The sequence below is a fragment of the Podarcis muralis genome, chromosome 1, assembly GCF_964188315.1.
Source record: "Podarcis muralis chromosome 1, rPodMur119.hap1.1, whole genome shotgun sequence".
Taxonomy (NCBI): domain Eukaryota; kingdom Metazoa; phylum Chordata; class Lepidosauria; order Squamata; family Lacertidae; genus Podarcis; species Podarcis muralis.
In genome coordinates this window covers 11,882,364-11,904,152 of record NC_135655.1, presented here as the reverse complement: position 1 = coordinate 11,904,152, position 21,789 = coordinate 11,882,364, and the positions used below count along the sequence as shown (strand labels likewise).

General features: G+C 46.3%; 1 long non-coding RNA gene across 1 annotated transcript; it reads left to right on the top strand.

The window, feature by feature from the left end:
* The first annotated feature begins 1,278 nt into the window (after positions 1 to 1,278).
* LOC114584816 (uncharacterized) lies at positions 1,279 to 18,271 on the top strand. Its single transcript, XR_003703706.2, has 3 exons — positions 1,279 to 1,710; positions 2,102 to 2,158; positions 16,528 to 18,271. It is a non-coding gene; the product is annotated as an uncharacterized LOC114584816 (long non-coding RNA).
* The last annotated feature ends 3,518 nt before the right edge of the window (positions 18,272 to 21,789 follow it).

Genomic DNA, 21,789 nt, shown 5'->3' with positions numbered 1-21,789 from the left:
CCCGCCAGAGCGGTACCTATTTATCTACTTGCACTTTGACATGCTTTCGAACCGCTAGGTTGGCAGGAGCAGGGACCGAGCAACGGGAGCTCACCCCGTCTCAGGGATTCGAACCGCCGACCTTCTGATCGGCAAGCCCTAGGCTCTGTGGTTTAACCCACAGTGCCAGAAGGACTGAAGCTGAAAGGGAGAGAGCATGGGATGAGAATGTCCCTTGCCTGAAATTGGAGAGCCACCACTAGCCCATGGGCTTAGTTAGACCTAATAGGCCTCCCCATTTGGCCTACGAGGCCATTCTAGCCCAGCTATGCCCACCTGCCTTATACTCGATGTTGTATATTATGCCAGGTGTGGGAAGGTGCAGCCAAAAGCGGCTTCGCTGGCACCACCAATCAGTGCTTGCCAAGGCCCTTTCAAGGCACAGGATAAGATGCTGCACATTGCTTTGGACAGGGCTTCTGAAGAGCCAACAATGAGCTGGTTTGTAGTGTTTGGAGAGTTGCTTCTGAAGACCCCTGTGGAAAAAAATAAATAAATCCCTTGATGTCATTGAGATGTCAGGTGACAGACAGGCGGAGGCCTCCTCCTACCTGTCCAATTTGGCCTGGCAGGTGTGGGGAAGATAACAGTCCTTATATACAGTGGAACCTTGGTTAAGAACTTCATTCCGGAGGTCGGTTCTTAACCTGAAACTGTTCTTAACCTGAAGCACCATTTTGGCTAATGGGGCCTCCTGCTGCTGCTGCGTTGCTGCTGCGCGATTTCTGTTCTCATCCTGAAGCAAAGTTCTTAACCCGAGGTAATATTTCTAGGTTAGCGGGGTCTGTAACCTGAAGCGTATGTAACCTGAAACGTATGTAACCCGAGGTACCACTGTATATATAAAGGCACCACCTTGTCCAGTGACTTTCATTCCAAGGAAACACAAACCAAGGTATGTGTTGGCACTCCTGGAACAGAAGGCAGGAGAGTCTTTGTTTAGAGGATTCCACCAATAACCTTGATATAAATGCAATGGTTAAATGAATTAATTCAATGTTCTTAAGACCCACTTTTCAAATCTGGGGTGGGTGGGCAGGAACTTCCTTCGATGCTCCTCTGCCCTCCCCCAACTAAATTTTAAGAATATCTGAAGAGGGTTTATCTGTATGCGCTAGCAGGGGCAGACTTTTGTTTTCCAAAAAAATAAATGAGAAGCCTGCATGTACTAAACACAAGGTTTAGTGGAGACCCTTTTCTGAATAGATTAAAAAAAAAAGCGCAATTTTTCATTACAGAAGATGAGTCAAGGAAAGAATGTGTGGCTAATTCAGATGAGAGGGGACCCCGGGGCGGGATTTGGAGACATGTTAATGCAAACACTTGGGAAGTTATCAAAGTGATATTATCATCTCTTGAACGTGTTTCACAGCTTGAAAAACAGCCTTGCATAATTGCATCTGAAATATAAAGGGAAAACGACCAGAGATATTATGTCTCTTCGCAAGGCTGTGCCTAATTTGCTCCTCTCTGATGATTCTGTTTTCCAGGCTCTCTACAGTTTTCGACAAAACCCTTCAGCAGCATCCGGCTAATGTTGCTTTCTGAAATGCTACATTGAAGACAAAGGTTAAATTTAAAGAGACTTCCCCGTGGCTTCCTTCCAATGTAACAGTTTGCTGGATGGTTGTACAATCGATGATGTTGAGTCACCTGTTTGTCTTGTGCCAGGTAGGTTGTCCAATTTATTTCAATAATTATCATATATACTGAGCTGCTTGTATGTTTACATCCCTTTTTAAAAAAGAAGCAGCAGCACTTTCTTGGGGTGGGAGAGCGATTGCAAAACAGCTCTGGGGGTTGGCCTGGAAGGGGTGTTGGTGACGGCATGGGTACTATGCAACTGGCACTGTGCACTGTTAATGTCTCCTGTTAATATTGCCTTCAGCTGATTCTCCACACTCCAGAGCTCAGTCTGGGAGGTTTCAATGTGCATTTTCAAAGTTTATTTTGGAAAATAGCAGGTATGCAATATCCAGAACAGATCCACGTCTTGCAGCATAAGATTCTAGAATTCTGAGCTTATCTTAGTTTGTCAACATCTGCATTATTTCTCTTGCAGGTGCTCCGGAGTCGGCGCTTCTGATCCATGAATCAAAAATGTAGCAGAATGTTCAAGGTATGTTTGCACCGAATCCAAAAATACTGCTTCCAAACTATCCCTAGTGCCATACCAAAATTATTAGAACATAGCTCAGTTGGTTAGAGCGTGGTGCTGATAATGGCAAGGTTGCAGGTTCGATCCCTGCATGGGGCAGCTGCATATTCCTGCATTGCAGGGAGTTGGACTAGAACAGCCTTTCTCAACCTGTGGGTCCCCAGATGTTGTTGGACTACAACTCCCATCACCCCTAGCTAGCAAGGCCAGAGCTCAGGGGTGATGGGAGATGTGGTCCAACAACATCTGGGGACCCACAGGTTGAGAACCACTGGGCTAGAGCATCCTCAATGCCCCCTCCAACTCTACAGATCTATGATTCTATAATTCTATAAAAAGAGCCTGCCTGCTGGGTGAGACCAATGGCCCATCTACTCCAGCTTCTGGTTCTCATAATGGCCAACCAGATGCTATGGGAAGCCAGAAAGCAGGAGCTGAATGCAACAGTTCTCTCGCCATCTGTGGTTCCCAGCACATGGTATTCAGAGGCACACTGCCTCCAATGGTGGACATGGAACATAGCTATCATGGCAAATAGCCACCTATAGCCTTACCTTCCACAAATTTGTCTAATCCACTTTTCAAGCCATCACAGTTGGCACCCAAGTCTCCATCTTGTAGAGTAAATTCTATAATTTAACTACAGCCACGCCTCGGGTTGAATGCGCTTCAGGTTGAGCGCTTTCGGGTTGTGCTCCACGGCAACCTGGAAGTAACGGAGCGTGTGACTTCCGGGTTTCGCCGCTTGCGCAGGCACTCAAAATGGCGTCATGCACATGCGCGGAACCAGCAAAACACATCCCGTTCGCATCCCGAGGTACCACTGTATGTGGAGAAGTCCTTTCTCTCATCTGCCCCAAACCTTTCAACATCCATCTTGATTGGATGAGTTTTAGTATTATGGCAGAAGGAGCCAGCCTTCCTTCTAAGAGTCTGTGACGCTACTTTTCCTTGGTGCCCAAAATCCTTCCAAATGCATTTGATTAGCTGGGCATCTTGCTTCGTTGCCCCCACACAACGTCCTCTGGCTCCATCTCGGTTTTCCTGTGTGATTATGTCCAAGAAACACCCTGTCTCCTTGTGCCTCGGTTCCTCCATTTGTTACCTGTCATTTATAGAAACCTGCCATTATTAGTGTAAAGGTCAGAGGAAAAAATGACTAACGGCCGAAGTGCGAAACAATATTCAGCCCAGAACTGTTTTCTGGGGTGTAATGTATGTGTCTCTCCTGTTTCTTGGAGCGATGGCTGGGCCAAATACAATGTAAAGGAAATGTCCTTTCATCTAATATTAACAATCAGAGTCCGGGAGAGGGGCGGGGGAGGCGGATTGACCTTAACGTGAACATAATTCAAATGAGTAATAATTTCCTGCTATTTTAGGGCAGCCTTCAATAAATTTATTGTTCTGCAGTTTCATAAGGTTAGGCTGGGTTGCTGGGAAAGCTGATATTGCTTATCAGGCTTGCGCCCAGGCATTATGGTCTCATGAATAGCGCCCTCAGGCTTGTCACTGCTGGCGATTGAATTGATACTGGCTCCGGGGGAACCTGGGGAGGACCCCGGTTTCTCAAGGATTGCAATGAGATAATAAGGCTGGTTCACACAGTCGGGAATGGAGGAAAGCTGTAAACAGAGTGGGGCTCCAGCACACAGGCTTAAACCACCCCCACACATTGCAATTTGTAACGTGTACATCAGCTATAGGGACATATAGGTGTACACACATAGGGACGTGGGAATCTGCCAGTTTCGGGTTATCTGTTTCTCATTTCTCCTGGCCTTAAGTCCAGCTCTCCTCATCTCCACTTTGTTGTTGTTGTTTAGTCGTTTAGTCGTGTCCGACTCTTTGTGACCCCATGGACCAGAGCACGCCAGGCACTCCTGTCTTCCACTGCCTCCCGCAGTTTGGTCAAACTCATGCTGGTAGCTTTGAGAACACTGTCCAACCATCTCGCCCTCTGTCATCCCCTTCTCCTTGTGCCCTCCATCTTTCCCAACATCAGGGTCTTTTCCAGGGAGTCTGGCCAAAGTATTGGAGCCTCAGCTTCAGGATCTGTCCCTCCAGTGAGCACTCAGGGCTGATTTCCTTCAGAATGGAGAGGTTTGATCTTCTTACAGTCCATGGGACTCTCAAGAGTCTCCTCCAGCACCATAATTCAAAAGCATCCATTCTTCGGCGATCAGCCTTCTTGATGGTCCAGCTCTCACTTCCATACATCACTACTGGGAAAACCATAGCTTTAACTGTACAGACCTTTGTTGGCAAGGTGATCTCCACATCCGCTTGCAATTAAAAAGCAACAAGATGTCATCGCGCAAATTCATCAGCATTTGCATGCAATTTTCTCCTAACGTACACATTCGTATAGAGTTTTGCTTAATAGACACGTTTTCTGATTTCCTCTGATGTAATGAATTTCTAGAATGTTATTTTCATGAATGTATGCATTTCTGTGCACTTTGCTCGGCCAGAGAACTCTGCTAGAAACTTGCAGAAGGTTGATTTTTGAAAGATGGCTGCGTTTCAGCTGGCGTATTGTTTTGTAAAATGTGAACCTGCTAGATTCACCTTTGGATGTGCACAGAATGAAATCTGCGTCTTGTCTTTTAGATTCTAGGACTGCAGGCAGAGGCTGGCTTGCTTGCTATTGATCTTATGGCGGCTATGATCTACCTCTACGGTTGGAGGCAGTTGCTGGGAATCAGAAGAGAGTGTGTGAGTGTACGTGCATGCGTGCACGTGCAGGCGCGCAGAGGGTGAGGAGTTCTGTTGAACTTATACAGCTACAGGGCTCTTCTTATGTACATGCAGGTCCCACTTAGCAAACACAATGCGTTTCCTGGAAAGTGTTCATTAGGCAAGTGTTCACATAAAGTCCACAATTTCCATTGATTCCTATGGGAAAGCGTGTTCTCCTTCATGGAGAGCACGTGTTGCGATGGGGTCTAACAAGACACCTCACTGTTGACGGGCGGGGGAAAGTAGTTGACCACCTTTCCGATTGGGCTCCTCTTGTCGTTGGGGAGAATTTGATGTTGCCATTTTTTGATTGACAGCCAAGAAGTCTTTTATTCCCTGCGTGCAGTGTTGAGCTTCCTCTTTTCGCTGCGTGCATTGGATCACCCGCCCACCCTCCCTATATTTAGGGTTGTTCGTATTGACCTTGCTATGCCTGTCATGGGGTCGTCTGCTTTTGGGGCAGGGGCCCGGTAGGAATTTTGTCCATTTGGCTGATTGGCTGGGGCCATTTGGGCTTTGCCTACTGCGTAGCAAATCGTCACAACTTGTAAGGTTGCAGTTAGGCATTGGTTTTATGAATTGGTAGGTGGAGGGGCATGGATTGGCTGTGCCTTCCCCTCCAATGCTGCTGCAAGGATATTCCGTTAAAGGAATACAGGGCTCGCCGTGCTTTTGTCCGAACCCCTGTCAAGGGGCTAGGGCCACGCAAGAGCCCCTGGAAGCATTTGGGGAGAGGTGAGGGCATGGTATCCAGCTCCATCTTTTCCCCCAAAGTGTTTCCCCCTTTCTGACTTTCGTGGTCGTGCGAATGTCAGTCTGTCCCCGTGCGGGGTCAGATAGTCACAACCAATGCCTAAGCAACCACTCACATTTTTCGTATTTTAATAAAGTTGTGGCCAAAATTATGCCAAAAACCTTAAACAAAAATTCTGTGTGAATTGTGTTTTATTGGGGTGGCTTGGGGACCTCGACACACAACTTTTCTAACTTGTCCTTTGTCTGATCTCTCGCTTCGCTTCCTCCATGGCTTCTTCCTGAAATGGCTTCAGCCACCCAGCAAAAGAGAGGCAATGGGAAAACATTTTCTTTTTTAAAAAAAAAAACCTCTCCTGCTCTCTGATTTGTCCAATTTCCCTCCCTCACCTCCCCGCATAGTTTCTGCCTGAAAATGGCTGCCACCAACTAGCAAAGCACAAGCAAGTAAGGAAGTGGGAAAATTCTGCCTGTTCAGATATCTGAATATACAAAGTGTAAAGCGAGGTTTGGGCATCACTCTTTATGTTTGGATAACTGAATTTTTGCACAACGAGCAGGTGGATAGCAGGACCTGCATTTACAGTACCTATGATAGCAAAGGAAGTGCTTATAACACCCTAAGGAACTGCGTTAGTCTGTTTACTTTAAACAGTCAGGCAGCATTGTGGCTTGGCCACAGCCCCATGTCAACAATCTGGAGCCTTCTTGGGGAGGCCTGCAGGGCTGCCTGCAGACTGGTCAGTGGCTGGCAGACCTGGGTACAGGGATTCCCCAGGGCGCAGGGCCAACTGGGTGATGATGGAGCCTTCCTGGATCAGACCAAAGGACTGTCTTCTCTAACATCCTGTTTCTTACACTGGCCAGTAATATCCAAGGCAACACGATGACCAAGTGCAACAATGCGATGTCAATATAAACTCTTTATATAATCTATACAGAACACTGAACAGTATGAAATATATAAATTATGCACCATCTGCAAAACCAAATAAATCTTGTAAATCTTTGAAAATCACAAAATATGCACTCTTGATGGATTCTCTTGAAAACAGAACATATTTGGTTCTAGTTACAGATAGGTAGCCGTGTTGGTCTGCCATAGTCAAAACAAAAAACAAAAAAACAGAAAAAAGAGATTCGTCAACAGGCTCATCACAGCTATCTGCCAATCACCCATTCCCACCATCCTTCTGAGTAATACCCCTCCCCACCTTCTCACTATATAGAAGGATCTGGCAACTTCTGTTTCAGTGTATCTGAAGAAGTGTGCATGCACACGAAAGCTCATACCAAGAACTAACTTAGTTGGTCTTTAAGGTGCTACTGGAAGGAATTTTTTTTGTTTTGATATTTGGTTCTATGTTTATTTGGTTCTATGTTGTCAAGAGAATCCATCAAGAGTGCATTTTTTGTGATTTTCAGAGATTTACAAGATTTCTGTTTATTTGGTTTTGCAAAGAGTGCATAATTTATATATTTCATACTGTTCAGTGTTCTGTACAGATTATATAAAGAATTTATATTGACATCGCATTGTTGCACTTGGTCATCGTGTTGCCTTGGATATTACTGATAATTGTTTGCAACACAGGGGTTTAATTGTTTGGTTACTTATTGTCTTACACTGGCCAGCCAGATACTTATGAGAAGCTCATATTAAACAGCAGCTTTCTCCTGCTTGTCATTCCCAGCGACAGATATCAGAGACATGCTGCCTTTGACAAGGGAGGTAATAAATAGCCACCAGGAATAGCAGCCACTGATTGCCTTAGCCTCCACGAATTTTCTATTCCCCTTTTAAAACCATCCGCTTTTGCCATCACCAACTTGTGGGAGCAAATCCCATTGTCAAAGAAGTGTGCAAGATGGGTTAGGAAATGGTCCAGTTTTCAAGACAGCGTAGCTGCTGCATTTTCAAGCACCCACACTCCGTTATCAGTAGAGATGGGTGACTCCATTTCGCTTTCTCTCCGCTTCCTATTTTTCCAATCTTCAGTTCCATTCCCCACACCATTTTGCAAATATTGTTTTCAAGTCCTCGTGAAAATTCACCTGTGTTTTAATGTGAATTTTCACACTATGTACAACTTTGTAAACAATGTTGCCTAGGATACATTCCCTCCCCCCCAAAAAAAGTTGTTGTTTAGTCATTTAGTCGTGTCCGACTCTTCGTGACCCCATGGACCAGAGCACGCCAGGCACTCCTGTCTTCCACTCATGCTGGTGGTCAAACTCATGCTGGTAGCTTCGAGAACACTGTCCCACCATCTCATCCTCTGTCATCCCCTTCTCCTTGTGCCCTCCATCTTTCCCAACATCAGGGTCTTTTCCAGGGAGTCTTCTCTTCTCATGAGGTTGCCAAAGTATTGGAGCCTCAGCTTCAGGATCTGTCCTTCCAGTGAGCACTCAGGGCTGATTTCCTTAAGAATGGATAGGTTTGATCTTCTTGCAGTCCATGGGACTCTCAAGAGTCTCCTCCAGCACCATAATTCAAAAGCATCAAGTCTTCGGTGATCAGCCTTCTTTATGGTCCAGCTCTCACTTCCATACATCACTACTGGGAAAACCATGGCTTTTACTATACAGACCTTTGTCGGCAAGGTGATGTCTCTGCTTTTTAAGATGCTGTCTAGGCTTGTCATTGCTTTCCTCCCAAGAAGCAGGCGTCTCTTAATTTCGTGGCTGCTGTCACCATCTGCAGTGATCATGGAGCCCAAGAAAGTAAAATCTCTCACTGCCTCCATTTCTTCCCCTTCTATTTGCCAGAAGGTGATGGGACCAGTGGCCATGATCTTCGTTTTTTTGATGTTGAGCTTCAGACCATATTTTGCGCTCTCCTCTTTCACCCTCATTAAAAGGATCTTTAGTTCCTCCTCACTTTCTGCCATCAAGGTTGTGTCATCTGCATATCTGAGGTTGTTGCTATTTCAAAAAAAAATTATGAACCCTTAAAATAATACATGTGTGTATGTTATTTTCACTAAATGTGCATTTTTAAATGCATACTTTACCCCCATTCAACGCAGCTTTCTACACAATACAGTGGTACCTCGCAAGACGAACGCCTTGCAAGACGGAAAACCCGCTAGACGAAAGGGTTTTCCGTTTTGGAGGCGCTTCGCAAAATGAATTTCCCTATGGGCTTGCTTCGCAAGACGACAGCCCATAGGGAAATCTCCGGGACAGCGGGGAAGCGCAGCGCGTCTTCCCCACTGTCCTCGGACCTCCTCCGAAGCCTGGCGGCAAGGCGGGGACACCTCCTCCCGCCGCCGCCGGGCTTCGGAACGATGCCCCGATGCCGGGCGGCGGGGCGGGAACCTCTCACCCCGCCGCGAAGCCTGGGCGCGCTGATCTCAGCGCGCGCAGGCTTCGGCATGCCGGCAACTCTCCGCAAGCAGCGGCAGCGCTGCCGCTGCTTGCGGAGAGGTCCGCGAAGCCTTGGCCGGACAGCTTTTGAAGGCAGGCGGGGGGGAGCGAAAGTCTTTGTCCCCCCTGCCTGCCTTTAAAAGCCCTCCCGGGAGAGCGGAGAAACGCGCTGCATTTCTCCGCTCTCCCGGGAAGGCAGGCAGGGGGGAGCAAAGACTTTTGCCCCCCGCTGGCCTTCAGAAGAGGTCCAGGACCTCTTCTGAAGGCTGGCGGGGGGCAAAAGTCTTTGTCCCCCCTGCCTGCCTTCCCAGGGGCTTTTAAATCGCCCCGGACATGCCGCCCGCCAGCATTTTAAGATCGCCCCGGACAGCGGAGAAGCCCTCCGCTGTCCCGGGGTTTTTAAAAATGCTGGGGGTGGGAAGAAAAGCCCTTGTCCCCCCCCAGCCTTCAGAAGAGGTCGGGGGACAGACTGTCCCCGGACCTGGTCTGAAGTCGGTTTCCCTAGGAACGCATTAATTGATTTTCAATGCATTCCTATGGGAAACCGTGCATCGCAAGACGAAAAACTCGCAAGAAGAAAAAACTTGCGGAACGAATTAATTTCGTCTTGCGAGGCACCACTGTACTTGGCTGAAGAAGCTGCACTGCAAAATCTGGGGTAGTATGAATTTAGGAAGATGGCTGTGTTTTGGTTTCTGCGTATAGTTTCAGGAATTCTGAAGTTGGTAGATTCACGTTTAAATGCCAATGGAACTGAATTTCTCCCCCATCCGTCTTCGCCAGCCGTGCAGTGCAATTCCACTTTAAAAAGCAAGAGAGGAAACCTTTTCTTGTTTCAGATCAGAGCCATTGTTTAAGCTTCCTGTTGTTATTATTCCGACACAAAGAATTTTAGGTCTTGGCTGCCGACATTCCAAAGCGACCCTCGGGTTCTAAACAATGTTTCACCCTAGGAATGTTTTCCATCTTGGAATCACATCATCTGCATTTTTTTGGTAATAATAATTAAAAAAATAACAATCTGGATATCTTTCATGTGGGTATATTTTATTGAAATATCGGCGTCCCTCCCCCAATTAAGAAGCTGTTCTTTTCATCATCATTAAATTAGTTCGATAACAATGTGATTTTTTTTTATTTTTAAGTAGGAATTATTTTACCCTTGCAACTAAATGTCCCTTTGTTTAGCTATAGCATGTTTTGGCTGCATCCCCCGCCAGAAATAGAACCCCAAATAGCACCCAGAAATGAATCAATTAAATGCTATTTTCCTTTGCATTTTATGAATTGCGTGTCACTTGCATGTTGTTGTTGTTTTGAAAAAGAAACACAGAAATGACACATTTCCTATAAAGAAAATAAGGAAATCATCTGTAGACTGTGAGCTTTTTGATAGACTTGAGATTGTTAATTTTTTTAGAAGTAGAAGCTCCAATCCTAAACACACTCACTAGTGAAGAAGACCCAATGGGGCTTCCTTTTGAGTAAATATGCATAGGGTTTTGCTGTAAGGGGTCGGATCTTAGTTTGAAAACTTTGAAAAGATCAGCCTAGTAGGTGTATAATTAACCTGGAGAGGAACTAGGACAGGCATAGGCAAACTCGGCCCTCTGGATGTTTTGGGACTACAACTCCCATCATCCCTGACCACTGGTCCTGTTAGCTAGGGATGATGGGAGTTGTAGTCCCAAAACATCCGGAGGGCAGAGTTTGCCTATGCCTGAACTAGGAGGAGAAATGGATATTAGGCCAGAGAAAGTTCCAGAGAGACAGAAAGAAAATGGAAGGTGGAAAACCGATTCAGTACCTCCAGGACCTGAAAAGTTTGGACAACTAAATCAATGTCTGTTTGGGTTTCCCAGAAGACTTTCTAACTAGAATGTGCTGCCAAGTATTGTTTTGGGGAAAGTGAATTTAAATAGGTTCAACGCTCAGTAGGACAGTAGAACTGAGACTCCAAGGGTCTGGACAATATTTGATTTCAGGCAATGAGATTGCGAGAGGATGAATCCCTCAGCTTTTAGTCATCTCCTTGACTTCTCTGCACACGGTTCACAGAATGCCAATTCCCACGAGTTAACTGAGATCATTTTTATTACTTTGGAACAGGGGTCAGCAAACTTTTTCAGCAGGAGGCTGGTCCACTTTCCCTCAGACCTTGTGGGGGGCTGGACGATATTTTGAAGAGGGGGAAAAAATGAACAAATTCCTATGCTCCACAAATAACCCAGAGATGCATTTTAAATAAAAGCACACATTCTACTCATGTAAAAACACCAGGCAGGCCCCACAAATAACCCAGAGATGCATTTTACATAAAAGGACACATTCTACTCATGTAAAAACATGTTGATTCCTGGACCGTCAGCAGGCTGGATTTAGAAGGCAATTGGGCCGGATCTGGCCCCCAGGCCTTAGTTTGCCTACCCATGGGAAAGAGTAACCTTCTTGGGCTATGCAGATATAGCAACAGTTGAAAATATATATAAATTAAAACTTAGTCACTAAAATATAACCTAAATTTATCATTTAAGGCCTTAATCATTATGATAGCACAGCTTGTTCCCTACGTTTTATGGCAATCACACAGAATTTGGCTACCCTTAACCTGATCTCAGGATCCTTGTCCTCTACCAGGGATTTTAGACATTGAAGTTTGGATTCATTCGGAGATTTTTGCATAGGAGGGGTAATACATACCGAGCGTATAACCCCATAGAGACGGCAGCGTAACAAGGCATGAGAGACAATTTCTACCTCCATCAAGCCACAGGGGCAGACTCGTTCTGCGTATGGTTTACCCTCAAATCTGCCCTGCAATAGACTCTATTGATGGAGGATCTTTTTCATAGTCTGAAGAAGGTGCCTGGGACTCAGCTTCCATGTCTGTCTGGCTCGTTGCATTGCAAATTTATTTATTTTAAAAATGCACACATCACAGCGACACAGAACTATTCCAGTGTTAAATGGTGAGCAAATGAATGTCCAGAATGTGCCTATTCCTGTGTCTTCAGAGTCTTGTTTCCTCAATAGTCTTCTGCAGTTTGGCACCTACCCAGATTAGGCAGAGAGTGTCCTGGTTGGAGGGTCTAAGAAAGCCGATAGGGTGCTCAGGGACGCAAAGCCTCTGTAGTAAAACCGTGAGACGTATTTTGTGCATACACAGTAAGCGGAGAAGGGTCTGGTCGCCGGCTTGGAATCTGAACGTTGGCAAATCCAACTGGGAAGCAAGAACGCGAACAATGTGGACGCTTGAAGTTTCTCACAGCGGCACATGCCATTCATTCGAGCCGGCTGATCAAATGTGGGAAACGGCGGAAGGTTTTCTCAGCTGTACAGGAGCAAGTGCCTCCCCGTGTTTGCATGGCCATGGGAACACTGTGCATGCACCCTGCTGCGGTCGTTGCTGTGGTGCCCCATTACCAAGCACAAAGGGAGGCCTTGGCCAGGGCTGGGCAGCGAAGAGAGGCCTCCCTGGACCCCGGGCTTCCCATCCGCTGCATTGCTGTGCTAACTGGGAGGGAGAAGGGTGCTGTGGTATGATACAATACGATACGATACGATACGATACGATACGATATCTTTATTGTCCTTGTCCCATACAGAACAATGAAATTGAAAATTGGATTTGATATCCCACTTTATCACTACCCTAAGGAGTCTCAAAGCAGCTAACATTCTCCTTTCCCTTCCTCCCCCACAGCAAACACTCTGTGAGGTGAGTGGGGCTGAGAGACTTCAAAGAAGTGTGACTGGCCCAAGGTCACCCAGCAGCTGCATGTGGAGGAGCGGAGACGCGAACCCGGTTCCCCAGATTACGAGACTACCGCTCTTAACCACTACACCACACTGGCTCTCTACAAAATCTACACAAGACATTCAAAAACCCCTAAAAACTCTAAAACCCCATTTTAAAATACAATATACTATAGAGACTCTTTATGCTGCGTTTAGAACCAGAATTGCATTTGCGTAGAAACTGTTTCTCAGGCGGCTAGTCCTAGCTTTTATAACCCTGTACCTTCTTTCAGAAGGCAGAAGCTGAAAGAGATCATTTCCGGGGTGTGTATTATCCTGCGCTATCTCTGCAGCTTTCTTATGGCACCTGGAAGCATAGATTTGATCTAAGGTGGGAAGAGTACACCCAATTATTCTCTCTGCAGTCTTTGCAACCCTGGACAGCATTGTTTTTTCCCTGACCGTGCAGCTCCCAAACCACACACACAGACCAAAGGTCAGTGCAGTGCACCACCGCCACTGCTGTCACGTCCTGCTGGCCTTCCCACCACCAGAGCCCTCCTCTCTCTCTCCCGGCAAGGGCAGTGATGTGGTTGACAGCAGGCCAGCACCCCTCCCTGCCCACCGCCCCTGAGGCCCACTATATAAAAAGGCATGCACTGTGGCTGCGAGAAGACAGTGGCAGGAGGTGCACGTAAAAGGTGGAGTTCGGAGGGTGACAACATGAGAACGGGCTTTTTGTGTGATGGCTCCCCGACTGTAGAATGCTCTCCCTAGAGAGGCTCGCCTGGTGCCATCATGACGGGCAAAAACATTCCTTTTTACCTACGGGACCGCCTCTCCTGGTATGCCCCACAGAGGAACTTACGGTCTTCAAATAAAAACATCTTGAAGGTCCCAGGCCACAGAGAGGTTAGGCTGGCCTCAACTAGAGCCAGAGCTTTTTCGACTGCGGCTCCAACCTAGTGGAATGCCCTGTCGCAAGAGACAAGGGCCCTGCAGGACTTGACATCTTTTCGCAGGGCCTGTAAGACAGAGCTGTTCCACCAGGCCTTTGGTCAGGGCACAGCCTGACTCCCTCCTTTGGCAATCTCTACAAAGCTTTAGTCTATGGTTGCCATCAATTTGTATTTTAATTAATTTTTAGAATGTATTTATAATGTTGTACTGTTTTAGTGTTGTTAGCCGCCCTGAGCCCGGCTTCGGCTGGGGAGGGCGGGATATAAATAAAATTTATTATTATTATTATTTATTATTACTCAGACCTTTGGCCATGAAATAATCTATGGTGTCTTAAAGGTGTGAGGGCAGGGACTGTTCTCATGATTAATTGTATTATAATGCTATTACAAGCAGGTGGCACTGTGGGTTAAAACCACAGAGCCTAGGACTTGCCAATCAGAAGGTCGGCGGTTCGAATCCCCGCGACGGGGTGAGCTCCCTTTGCTCGGTCCCTGCTCCTGCCAACCTAGCAGTTCGAAAGCACCTCAAAGTGCAAGTAGATAAATAGGTACCGCTCCAGCGGAAAGGTAAATGGCGTTTCCGTGTGCTGCTCTGGTTCGCCAGAAGCAGCTTAGTCATGCTGGCCACATGACCTGGAAGCTGTACGCCGGCTCCCTCAGCCAATAAAGCGAGATGAGCGCCGCAACCCCAGAGTCGGTCACGACTAGACCTAATGGTCAGGGGTCCCTTTACCTTTTACCTAATGCTATTACAATGGTATATACAACGTTTGTTTGGTCTATCTCTAACCCAGTCTTGTCTACACTGAGTGGCAGTGGCTCCCCAGTGTTTCAGTCAGGAGACACTCCCAGACTTAACCGAAGATGCTGTGGAATTACGACACCAGGGAACGATGTTTACATCATGGCATTTTAAAAATCCTCAGCCGTCACGTCTTCGAAGGTGCGGCTTTCCTGATCGTTCTTAACATTTGCCTGAAGAGTAACTGAAAAGTCTTGTTTATGGGATTTGAGGCCCTCCCCTTGTTGCAAGTGATCCTGTACCAAGTTGCAAAAGTGTAAAATGGAACACAACCGTTTGGCCGTCCTGCAGGAGACAAATAGCCCATGAACAGAAAGAGAACCTACCCAAGTGACTCTGACACAACCCCCCCCCCCATGTATACACTAAGTAAAAGAACATAAGCTTTACCACCCCACCGCCCATCTCCCCCCTCTTTTCTTCCCCACCCTATGCTGCAAATAGCACCAGTATCTCACAACAAATATAACTGATCTGTAGAAAACACAGCCTTCGAAAGAGACAACGCACGTGCTTTTGTAAACGAGGAAAACCTTTCATAAAAATCATTAAAAACCAAAATAATAATAATCAAATAGCCCATAAGATTGGGGGCAGATAAATACGCAACACACTGTTACCTACAGACTTCCACAGTCCCCAAGGGGCCACGGCAGACCCTTGGCAGACATCAGTACAAAAAGGGATCCCCAAACCCGTCATCTTGGAAAACTACTGACCTAGTTAGCCTATTCTTCTCCATTTCCTTATCTTTGCTGCCCTCTTCTGTTTGTAATGTTCTTGCAAACAGAGCAGGCACTATTGAGAAGAAAAGATCTGCAAGGTCAGGCCAGCGGCGGCACATTGAGTCCAGCATCCTGTTCTCACAGTGGCCGACCAGGTGCCTGGGGGAAACCAGGGAGCAGGATTCGAGAACAAGAGCCCTCGCACCACTGGTGATTCCCAGCAGCTGGTGTTCAGAAGCATGGCTGCCTTTGAATGTGGAGGCAGAGGACAGGCATCGTGGACAGGAGCCATTGCTAGCCTCTACCTCCATGAACCAGGTTGAGAAAGGCTCAACTTCAGGGTTGGTACAGCACTTCCTCATTTATTTCATTGGGAATGTTCAGCTGGATCAGTATTCAGGGATCCTTAAGAAAACCCACTTAAATCTTAATTGAAATTAAGGAACAATTATCCACAATATTTTAAATAATATGATATTAACGTCCGTAAGTACCAACCAGCTCAACCCAGGATTTTTTTTAGAAAAAAAAAGTTTTTTGTTTTTTTTAACAGATAAAGCAATTTGTGAGTTTGGTCCCATCGTGCCAAAGTCATGTATTGGTCTGCCATCTTGATTCAAAATGGGGCGCGGTGTAAAGGTGGTGTCTCCCCTTCGTATTAACACCCCAGCACATTCAGCTCGGTATGTACAGTCTTTATTATATATGTACAGTGGACGCTCGGGTTGCGAACGTGATCCGTGCGGGAGGCAAGTTCGCAACCTGCAGTGTTTGCAACCTGCAGCACTGTGTCTGCACACGCGTGGTTTGTGATTCGGTGCTTCTGCACATACGCAAAGCACGATTTAGTGTTTCTGCACATGCGCGAGTGCCGAAACACGGAAGTAACCCGTTCCGGTACTTCCGTAACCCGAAAACACACAACTTGAAGTATCTGTAACCTGTGGTATGACTGTACAAGAAACAGGTACAATTCAGGATTACGCTTCCGAACCTGTCGAGTCAGATTCGGGGAGTGGCTTCCTTCGATTCCCGCGCCAGCAAAGTAGGCGTGGGAATCGCGTGAGACATCTTTGATCCTTATGTTTCATTTCCCTCCTTGTCTGTGCTGTTTTGAAAGAGTCTTTCCTCCCTTCCAGAGTCTTGAGCTCCCTTCCTCTGGCCGCTTCCAGGGCTCTGCAGCATCCCTGAGCCCTTCCTCCTCCTGGCTAATCTCCGCCCTCTCTTCCACTTCCACAGCATCCCTGGGCCCCTGCTCCGCCTCTTCTATCACTTGCTCCTCCGAATTCTCCCTGACACCCGGCATCCAAACATCTACAGAAAGCCCTTGTGCCATGTTTGGTGACAGCTGAACCTCTGCAAAAGAAAAAGGAAAGAAAAGAAGAGTGAAGTCATGCCCAAGTCACGTTTCAGTCTTCCATCTTGATTCAAAATGGTGCCTGGTGTCTAAATGGCAATGAAGACTGTTTGGCAATGATATATTGAGAGGCATCCAAAAACAGAAGTACTGTTTTTGGGGGACAGGGGGCGGGCTGGTGTGGAGGACTCCCTGGTCCTGAATGGGGTAACTGTGCCCCTGAAGGACTAGGTGCGCAGCCTGGGAGTCATTATGGACTCACAGCTGTCCATGGAGGCACAGGTCAATTCTGTGTCCAGGTCAGCTGTCCACCAGCTCTATCTGGTACCCTACCTGCCCACAGACTCTCGCCAGAGTGGTGCATGTTCTGGTTATCTCCTACTTGGACTACCGCAATGCGCTCTACATGGGGCTACCTTTGAAGGTGACTTGGAAACTGCAATTAATCCAGAATGCGGCAGCCAGACTGGTGACTGGGAGTGGCCGCCAAGACCACATAACACCGGTCTTGAAAGACCTACATTGGCTCCCAGTACGTTTCCGAGCACAATTCAAAGTGTTGGTGCTGACCTTTAAAGCCGTAAACGGCCTCAAAGGTCCAGTATACCTGAAGGAGCGTCTCCAACCCCATCATTAAGCCCAGACACTGAGGTCCAGCTCCAAGGGCCTTCTAGTGGTTCCCTCACTGCGAGAAGTGAGGTCTTCTTGTTATTGGCACCCTCCCTTCCGATGTCAAGGAAATAAACAACTATCTGACTTTTAGAATACATCTGAAGGCAGCTCTATTTAGGGAAGTTTTTAATGTTTGATGTTTTATCGTGTTTTTAATATATTCTGTTGGGAGCTGCCCAGAGTGGCTAGGAAAACCAACCAGATGGGTGGGGTATAAATAAATTATTATTATTATTATTATTATTATTATTATTATTATTATTATATTGAGAACAAGCATCAAACCAGCAGACAAACCGCTTTCTGAAATATGCTGTAGATGTATATTTGCCTTAAGAACGCCTAATACATGATTTTATTGAATTTCCCCACAATATCCTCTCATTAAAGGTCACAGGTTCCTACTCCTTTGACCCCCAGACAGGCTATTATTTCTCGGTCCTCTAGTCTTAAAACCTCTTCAAGTCTGCCCCCAGGAACGTTCTCATTTCCCCAGTAAAAATCAGGTCTCTCTTTCTCCCCCTGCTTGATTTAAAAGAGTGCTTGCTTTGACATGTGGTGTTGACAATTTGCATTTTAACAGTTTATAATCATTTTAATCATTTTAAATCGCAGTCTCTGCTGCCACAACTGTCAGTGTTTAAGAGTGAATAACAGGGACGTGAGGCCGATGCAGAGAGCCTGCCGCAGATATTGTCTTCCCAAATCAAATTGAGCCCTGCTAGTCCCTTTTGGGGGCTTCTCGGAAACACCTGAAATCCTTACCTGCAGAAAAATTATTATGTATTCATTTGCATGAAAGGCAAGTTGCATCTTTAAGGGAGACATGGGGAGGAAATAGTTTTGACAAGGTTTCATATTACTTTACTGGAGATAGATTTCAAGGCAAATTTGGAGCTTCGGGGATAGCTACCGCATTTTTCGCTCTATAAGACGCACCAGACCATAAGACGCACCCAATTTTTGCAGGAGGAAAACAAGGAAAAAAAAATATTCTGAATCTCAGAAGCCAGAGCAACAAGAGGGATCGCTGTGCAGTGAAAGCAGTGATCCCTCTTGCTGTTCTGGCTTCTGGGATAGCTGTGCAGCCTGCATTCACTCCATAAGACGCACACACATTTCCCCTTACTTTTTAGGAGGGAAAAAGTGAGTCTTATAGAGCAAAAAATATGGTATATGTAAGGCAAACAGCATCAGGAGCTGCGGGGAGAGAGTGCAGCCCCATTGCCGCCTTTGTATTTAATAATAATAATAATAATAATAATAATAATAATAATAATAATAATATTTTTTTATTTATACCCCGCCCTTGCTGGTTCAGAAAACTGGACTCAGGGTGGCTAACAACAAATTTAAAACACTTAATTGTAATACAACACAGAAGCAGCATAAAATACAGTATAAAAGCATGAATAACAATAAAATTCAAAGTTCAAAAATCAGTTTGGATTGGGGAAATCCATCCAATAAGCATTAGATAGTCACCAGGGCTAGCTGGTTGAATTAGTCCTACTTGGGCCAGCGAGGAGGCCAGGGGAGAATTAGCTGTGGGGTCTCAGAGCGGGTAATCTTCATAAAAGGGGGGGGGGGAGGGAAAAGAAGGGAAATAAAACATCAGGCTGAATTCGAATTAAAGGCCAGGTGGAATAGCTCTGTCTTACAGGCCCCGTGGAAGGAGGTTAAATCCTGAAGGGCCCTAGTCTCATGGGACAGAGCATTCCACCAGGACGGAGCCATCACTGAAAAGGCCCTGGCCCTGGCGGAGGATATTCTGACGTCCTTAGGGCCCGGGACCTCTAAACTATGGTTAGAGCCTTAAGGTCCTCTGCGGGACACACCAGGAGAGGCGGTCCTGTAGATACGAGGGCCCTAAGCCACAAAGGGCTTTAAAGGTCAAAACCAGCACCTTGAACCTGACCCTATACTCCACCGGGAGCCAGTGCACTGGGTGAATATGCTGCGCCTCCATGGAAAAGGAGGCGTCAAGGATTACACCCAAACTCTTAATGGAAGGCACTGGCACTAATTGGGTCCCCGCAAGAGAAGGGAGTTGGTCCCTCATCCCCATGCCATCCTGACCCAGCCAGGGACCTCTGTCTTTGAAGGATTTAGTTTCAATCGGCTCCCACGAAACCATCCAGCCACAGCCTCCAAGCATCTGGTCCGTGTGTTCGGGGTTAGTATCTCAGCTCACAGTCAGAGGTACCTGGCCTCCCCCGAGGCAGCTGAGCGAGACACTTGTTTACCTTCCGTCTGCGACTCCCGGCAGACTAGGTCGTAAACCCGGCGATTCTTCTCATCAGACGTGAGGAGAACACACCCTCTGCTTCTCTCTCCTTGCTTTCCCCCCCAGGAGGGGAAATGAGACAGACAGGAGTCTATTTACATGACTTTTTATTCCTGCCATTCAGCAGTACAGAGAAACGTGTCTGTACCCTTCAGACTCCATTATAAGAGAGACACACTCCGCTCCTGCACTTCCAGTACAGGTCAGATGACACTCTGAGCTAACATCCGGTGCTCAGTACAGAGAATAGGCTCCACCTTTTCTCCAACAGTACATCTGCAAACCACAACATCCTGTTTTGCATTCCAGCCACCTGCAGCTGGCTTTTGCTTTGCTGCTTTTTCCTGACATCCTCCCCCAAAAGCATCAATAGGCAAAACATGATCCAGAGAAGAAAACAAACAGTTGTTATACATATAACAGTCCCCTGTTGTTTCAGTTCCACCCTTGGAACTCCCCACCACTGGTTTCACCAGTGTACCTCTCTGGTTGTCTGGCATCCAAGGAATGAGTGCTTCTGCATTACCTTGGCTTGCTACTCTCTGTTGTGTCTTTGTCTTTGACTTAGACACTGCTTCAACCTGCTTTGAGTTAACTATAGCAACACACGCAACAGCTATGTTAGCAAACTCTTTTGAGTACCTCTTCGGTGGTACACCCTTTGTAACTCTCTCAGACCTGCGTATGAGGTGCTGATCCTCTGTGCTCACTGGTTCAACCTCTGGACTTTGTTGAGAACCAGTACCAATAGCAAACAGTGGTTCTTCCTTCACCTGTGAAGGCCTAGCCATAGTGTGAGATTTCCTCTCAATGACTGTTACAACTGAACTCTCTGAGCTATCACTGTCATCATCAGTACCACTGTAATCTGTGACATCAGAAAAATCATCATCATCTGAATTGCTCTCTGTGGAAAATGTTTGTTCTACAACCCGCTCTTTTTCTGGAGCACTCTCTAGGAACTTTGTGAGAATCACCTGACCAGATTCAGACAAAATTACTCTGTAGAGACCTTTTTCATAACCTACAAAAATGCCTCTGGCATTCTTCACTCCACCTGGAGCTTCTGTTCTCACATGAGACCCGAAAACCTTAAAATAGGCAACAGAAGGTTTTCTATTGAACAGCTTCTCAAAAGGAGAACATCCCAACTCTGTTGAGACTTTTCTCAACCACACATGAAGATAGGACGCTAGCGACTCGGCCCAATATTCATGTGGCAAATGTGAACTCAGCAATTGCGCATGCATCCCCTTTTGCAATTCTTTGTTCACTTTCACACAGACCCCTCTGTTCCACGCTTCTGGCGAAACAGAAACTTTGTGGTCTATCCCTTTTACATCCAGGAACTTCTGAAACTTCTGTAACAGAAAAACTTGTTTGTCATCTGTGAAAAGACAATCAATGTTAGCATCATGCATACTTTTAACCTTGTCACAAAACTCCTGAAACTTTTCTAAAGGTTCTTGCGGTTTCTCCATCAAATAAACCCAAGAATAATTAGTGAAACAATCCACACACAAAAGGTAATATTTTGCACTGCCCCTAGATGGTTCTAGAGGACCAATCACATCAGCATACACCCGCTGAAATGCTCTGTCGACCTTGTTAGTCACCTTCTTGGTGCTCTTGTTGGTCACACCTGCAAGAGAAATTTCGTTAGAATCAGAAGTATTACATTTCATGTAATCACTTTGATCAAAAGTCAACAAATACAGTCCATCTTTCTCTCTGGCAGTAAAAAACAGTTCTCCATCTTTGTAGATCTTGCATCTTTTAGCATCATAGGACAGTTTCAGTCCTTTCTTTGCAATCTGCGACACACTCAGCAGATTAAATCTCAGTTCTGGAACCAGGTAAACATCGCTTATAGTCAAGTTCAGACTCTCAAGATACACAGTCCCAATTCCGGTCGCTTCCAACTCCTGACCGTTGGCCTGTTTCACAGTGAAGCTTTGCTTCTTCAACGTCGAAAACAGTTTTCTGTGTGGGCACAAATGTTTTGTACATCCAGTGTCGATTATAAAGGCGTTCCCAACATCTGGCGTGGTTCCTTTCGCCATCATAGCCTTTGCAGGTTTCACCTCGCACTTGGTACGGCTTTTGCCTGACGCCTCAGGCTTCGTAGAGCTGTTTTTGGCTCCTCTTGACTGTCGCGGCTTTCTACAGTTCCGCTGTAGATGCC